The 6,813-nt window shown below is 35.5% G+C and overlaps 1 long non-coding RNA gene across 1 annotated transcript; it reads left to right on the top strand.

The window, feature by feature from the left end:
- The first annotated feature begins 5,644 nt into the window (after positions 1-5,644).
- On the top strand, positions 5,645-6,582 carry LOC146730183 (uncharacterized). The gene is made up of 2 exons (XR_014927875.1): positions 5,645-5,813; positions 5,989-6,582. It is a non-coding gene; the product is annotated as an uncharacterized LOC146730183 (long non-coding RNA).
- The last annotated feature ends 231 nt before the right edge of the window (positions 6,583-6,813 follow it).

The following is a 6,813-nucleotide window of genomic DNA, read 5'->3' as shown; positions in this document are numbered from 1 at the left end:
CAGTTACATCTTTCATTCAATGTCTTCATAATGACACTTGTTACATGTTCTGCTCTGCGACAGTGTTTTAGATATGACTGCTTTGCATATTAATGAGTTCACATGACCATATATGGTCATCTGTTATTTTAATCAAATCTCTTGTTCACTGTTGTCATAATGACACAGGATTTATCTTCCTAACTGTGACAGTGTTTAAGATATAATGGTTATGCATATTAATGAGTTCACATGACCATATATGGTTATCTGTTATTTTAATCAAATCTCTTGTTCACTGTTGTCATAATGACACAGGATTCATCTTCCTAACTGCAACAGTGTTTGAGATATAACGATTACGCATATTAATGAGCTCACATGACTATATATGGTCATTTGTTATTTTAATCGAATCTCTTGTTCAAGGTTGTCATAATAACACAGGATTCATCATCCTAACTACAACAGTGCTTGAGTTATAACAGTTATGCATATTAATGAGGTTAGAAGCCCCCACCCCATGGGTGCCCAGCCACGTGGCCTAACAGTGTGCTATTGGGGCAAAATGATGCATCTGATGACACAAATGCACATACAAAATTTGAAAGAAATCAGACTAATACAAAACATGTAGTTGCATAATTTCTATTTTCACAAAATCCAAGATGGCGGCCAAACCACGTGACTGATCAAAATAATATTATTTTTCTCGTATGCAGCTAAGGCCAGGCATGGTAAATATAAAAACATCTAGTAGATTGGTTGAATCGTCTCTGAGAAACAAATACCCAAACTTTTGGTCAATTTTGCTTAAAATCCAAAATGGCGGCCAAACCATGTGACTGATCTGAATTTTTTGTTAGGTTTCTGAAAGGGCTTGATACACAGATGCCATAAAGCAAAATTGAAAATATTCCCTCAAGTGTTGCCAGAGTAAAAAAACTACTTCCTGTTTAGAAGAAATCCAAAATGGTGGCCAAACCACGTGACCAATCGTAAACATTTTTTCAAACATAAATGGGATTCATATATAGAAGCTAAATACTACATATGAGAGCATTCTGCTTGGTGGTTCTGAAGAAGAAGATTTTCAAGTGTTTTTTGCCGTTTTTAGGAAAAACAAAATGGCGGGAAAAGTCACATGACCGCTAAAGTTTTTATTGCTGATATTTATTACACATGAGTTGTACTATATACCATAAAAAAATCTAGACGCCTAGACCCTCAGAAAGTGGTCAAACAGCCACTTCCGGTTTTATTTCAATCCAATATGGCTGCCAAACTAATTATCCAATCGAAATTCTGAAAGCATGTTGCACCAGTTCACATTATGGACTATCAGTATAGAGCATTATCAGACCATTCCGTTCAGCGGTTTTCTCAAACGGCTTGACGAAAAAAGTTACGGAAGAAAGAAGAAGATGATGAAGAAGAAAAAACCGGACAATAAGAATAGGGGCCTCGCCCTTCGGGCTTGGGCCCCTAATTAAAGCCGCAAGCGGCGTCACCGGGGCCGAAGCTGATAAGATTCTGTTTCATAATTAATGAGGTCACATGTTAGACAATCAGCTGCAGGTAGATTGTATTATCAGTAACATGAGGTCGAAATGAAGTTGGTACCATGTATTTACCTGGTTTGGTTATCGAAATATGGTTTTCAGGATATATAATGAGCCATGTTCTTATGCACAATAATGAGATTACATAATCATATATAGCCATTTCTAATGTCAGTTACATCTTTCATTCAATGTCTTCATAATGACACTACTTACATGTCCTGCTCTGCGATAGTGTTTCAGATATGACTGCTATATATATTAATGAGTTCACATGACCATATATGGTCATCTGTTATTTTTAAACAAATCTCTTGTTCACTGTTGTCATAATAACACAGGATTCATCTTCCTAACTGCGACAGTGTTTTAGATATGACTGCTATGCATATTAATGAGTTCACATGACCATGTATGGTTATCTGTTATTTTAATCAAATCTCTTGTTCACTGTTGTCATAATGACGCAGGATTTATCTTCCTAACTGCGACTGTGTTTAAGATATAATGGTTATGCATATTAATGAGTTCACATGACCATATATGGTTATCTGTTATTTTAATCAGATCTCTTGTTCACTTGTTGTCATAATGACACAGGATTCATCTTCCTAACTGCAACAGTGTTTGAGATATAACGATTACGCATATTAATGAGCTCACATGACTATATATGGTCATCTGTTATTTTAATTAAATCTTTTGTTCAATGTTGTCATAATAACACAGGATTCCACTTCCAAACTGCAACATTGTTTGAGATATGACAGTTATGCATATTAATGAGCTCACATGACCATATATGGTCATTTGTTATTTTAATCGAATCTCTAGTTCAACGTTGTCATAATAACACAGGATTCATCATCCTAACTACAACAGTGCTCGAGTTATAACAGTTATGCATATTAATGAGGTTAGAAGCCCCCACCCCATGGATGCCCAGCCACGTGGCCTAACAGTGTGCTATTGGGGCAAAATGATCCATCTGATGACACAAATGCACATACAAAATTTGAAAGAAATCAGACTAATACAAAACATGTAGTTGCATAATTACTATTTACACAAAATCCAAGATGGCGGCCAAACCACGTGACTGATCAAAATAATATTATTTTTCTCATATGCAGCTAAGGCCAGGCATGGTAAATATAAAAACATCTAGTAGATTGGTTGAATCGTCTCTGAGAAACAAATACCCAAACTTTTGGTCAATTTTGCTTATAATCCAAAATGGCGGCCAAACCATGTGACTGATCTGAATTTTTTTTTAGGTTTCTGAAAGGGCTTGATACATAGATGCCATGAAGCAAAACTGAAAATATTCCCCCAAGTGTTGCCAGAGTAAAAAACTACTTCCTGTTTAGAAGAAATCCAAAATGGTGGCCAAACCACGTGACCAATTGTAAACATTTTTTCAAACGTAAATGGGATTCATATATAGAAGCTAAATACAACATATGAGAGCATTCTGCTAGGTGGTTCTGAAGAAGAAGATTTTCAAGTATTTTTTGCCGTTTTTAGGAAAAACAAAATGGCGGGAAAAGTCACGTGACCGCTAAAGTTTTTATTGCAGATATCTATTACACATGAGTTGTACTATATACCATAACAAAATCTAGACGCCTAGACCCTCAGAAAGTGGTCAAACAGCCACTTCCGGTTTTATTTCAATCCAATATGGCTGCCAAACTAATTGGGCAATCAAAATTCTGAAAGCATGTTGCACTAGGTCACATTAGGGACTATAAGTATAGAGCTTTTTCAGACTATTCAGTTTAGCAGTTTTCTCAAACGGCTTGACGAAAGAAGTTGTGGAAGAAAGAAGAAGAAGAAGAAGATTAAAGCCGCAAGCGGCATCACCGGGGCCCAAGCTGACAAGATTCTGTTTCATAATTAATGTGGTCACTTGTTAGACAATCAGGTAGCTTGAATTATCAGTAACATGAGGTCAAAATGAAGTTGGTACCATGTATTTACCTGGTTTGGTTATCGAAATAGGGTTTTCAGGATATATAATGAGCCATGTTCTTATGCACAATAATGAGATTACATAATCATATATAGGCATTTCTAATGTCAGTTACATCTTTCATTCAATGTCTTCATAATGACACTTGTTACATGTCCTGCTCTGCGACAGTGTTTTAGATATGACTGCTTTGCATATTAATGAGTTCACATTACCATATATGGTCATCTGTTATTTTAATCAAATCTCTTGTTCACTGTTGTCATAATAACACAGGATTCATCTTCCTAACTGCAACAGTGTTTAAGATATAATGGTTATGCATATTAATGAGTTCACATGACCATATATGGTCATCTGTTATTTTAATCAAATCTCTTGTTCACTGTTGTCATAATAACACAGGATTCATCTTGTTAACTGCAACAGTGTTTAAGATATAATGGTTATGCATATTAATGAGTTCACATGACCATATATGGTCATCTGTTATTTTAATCAAATCTCTTGTTCACTGTTGTCATAATAACACAGGATTCATCTTCCTAACTGCGTCAGTGTTTTAGATATGACTGCTATGCATATTAATGAGTTCACATGACCATATATGGTTATCTGTTATTTAATCAAATCTCTTGTTCACTGTTGTCATAATGACACAGGATTCATCTTCCTTACTGCGACAGTGTTTAAGATATAATGGTTATGCATATTAATGAGTTCACATGACCATATATGGTCATCTGTTATTTTAATCAAATCTCTTGTTCACTGTTGTCATAATAACACAGGATTCATCTTCCTAACTGCAACAGTGTTTAAGATATAATGGTTATGCATATTAATGAGTTCACATGACCATATATGGTCATCTGTTATTTTAATCAAATCTCTTGTTCAACGTTGTCATAATAACACAGGATTCATCACCCTAACTGCGACAGTGTTTGAGTTATAACAGTTATGCATATTAATGAGGTTAGAAGCCCCCACCCCATGGGTGCCCAGCCACGTGGCCTAGCATTGTGCTATTGGGGCAAAATGATGCATCTGATGACACAAATGCACATACAAAATTTGAAAGAAATCAGACTAATACAAAACATGTAGTTGCATAATGTCTATTTTCACAAAATCCAAGATGGCGGCCAAACCATGTGACTGATCTGAATTTTTTTTTAGATTTCTGAAAGGGTTTGATACACTGATGCCATGAAGCAAAATTGAAAATAATCCCTCAAGTGTTGCCAGAGTAAAAAACTACTTCCTGTTTAGAAGAAATCCAAAATGGTGGCCAAACCACGTGACCAATCGTAAAAAAATGTTCAAACATAAATGGGATTCATATATAGAAGCTAAATACTACATATGAGAGCATTCTACTTGGTGGTTCTGAAGAAGAAGATTTTTAAGTGTTTTTTGCCGTTTTTAGGAAAAACAAAATGGCGGGAAAAGTCACATGACCGCTAAAGTTTTTATTGCTGATATTTATTACACATGAGTTGTACTATATACCATAAAAAAATCTAGACGCCTAGACCCTCAGAAAGTGGTCAAACAGCCACTTCCGGTTTTATTTCAATCCAATATGGCTGCCAAATTAATTGACCAATCAAAATTCTGAAAGCATGTTGCACCAGTTCACATTAGGGACTATCAGTATAGTACATTATCAGACCATTCCGTTTAGCGGATTTCTCAAACGGCTTGACGAAAAAAGTTACGGAAGAAAGAAAGAAGAAAGAAGAAAAAAACGGACAATAAGAATAGGGGCCTCGCCCTTCGGGCTTGGGCCCCTAAAGAAAGAAGAAGATTTGATTTTTAACATGAACATTTATTAGTCGAAAGACGTCATTAATACATATCAATTATTTACACATATTATCGCATGTTCATGTTAAATCATTTTGTATTAAGGGTACAATTGAAAATATATTAAAATACATTTCACATTACAATGGTGTAAAAACTTGTTTCACAATGGGGAACATTAAGTATGAAGATTTTTTTAAAAAAAGTACATTTATTAAAAGACACATTGTCGTTATACATAAATCAATAAAATACAGGTGAGCGTCACTTCTGAACTGACATTCAGATAAATTTATTTTAAAAATTGTGGGTATATTGTTAATGACTTACACTAAGTATGGCAACTGTTGAATTTCGAAAAATCATTATAATGTTTGTACTTATATGATACATCTAGCATAAATTAGCTGTTCACCATCATATCTAACAATGGCTTCATTGATGCACCACCTGTCTGTAAAACGTTCTGTATTTCCATTGCTCAGGTAGTAGTTGTATTCGCCGTCAATCCTTGAATGTAGTCTTGAGTTGAAAACCTTGACAACATCGAGCGGAGTTTCTTCATTTAAGGCGTTTCTTCGTGATAAGTGAATGGCCAGTTTTGCTGACGTCAGAATGTAGTTTACCAGTTGTTTTACATTTTTTTCCTTTTTTCCAAAGGATTTTATTGGTGTGCCTATTACAAACCACCAGTAGGGTAGAGTAAAGTTGTCTCCCACTAGCTTTTCACATATTAGCTTTACTACTTTGAACAGTGGTGCCAGGCGGGAACATTGTAAGAAGATATGGAGCAGGTCGTCTTTTTCTTGGCAGAAGGGGCAATCAGGACTAGAGCGGTATTTGCTCTTGTATAGAAAATTACCTGTTGCATAAGCGCCATGTAGGATTCGCCATTGGAGGTCGCCCTCTTGTTTTGAAATGGGAGCAAGATAACATGTGGTGAAGTCTGGATATATCTCAGCAGGAAGTGATAACAAGTCTCTCCATACTGTGTCCATACTGTCTGGTTGTTTTTCCTTCATTTGTGCATTTATTAGGAACTTGTAAATTGCACCTTTTTCGATTTTGTACAGTGGACATACTAATTTATTATTCAAGTTATTGCATGTTATTTCCAACAAGTAATTCGAGGGATTATTGTTATTATAATTTTTCGATGGGTTACCTGTAAGATGAGATTGTGTGGCTTCAATGAAAGATTTGGGAATAGAATTGAATAAAGTCTTTATTGTTTTGTCTAAAAGACGCATGGAATATACAGGAACACGTTGTTTTATTTCAGCTGAGTTTAACCATCGTTTTTTGCTTGGGTGCATTAGGTCTCCTATTGTACATATGCCGCCATCTACGAAGTGGTTAAAAACAAAGGGCTCTTGTCGTAGTGAGTGCAGTATTAAGTTATTGTTGAAGAGCGGCTCACTCAAAATTGATGAGGAATCTGGTCGATCTCTTCGAACAATTTTGAGTGATCTCCAACTGCTGAGT

The sequence above is a fragment of the Saccoglossus kowalevskii genome, chromosome 20, assembly GCF_978046115.1.
Source record: "Saccoglossus kowalevskii chromosome 20, keSacKowa6.1, whole genome shotgun sequence".
Taxonomy (NCBI): Eukaryota; Metazoa; Hemichordata; class Enteropneusta; family Harrimaniidae; genus Saccoglossus; species Saccoglossus kowalevskii.
The sequence above is the reverse complement of the archived record's forward strand: the minus strand, read 5'-3'. Positions and strand labels throughout refer to the sequence as shown.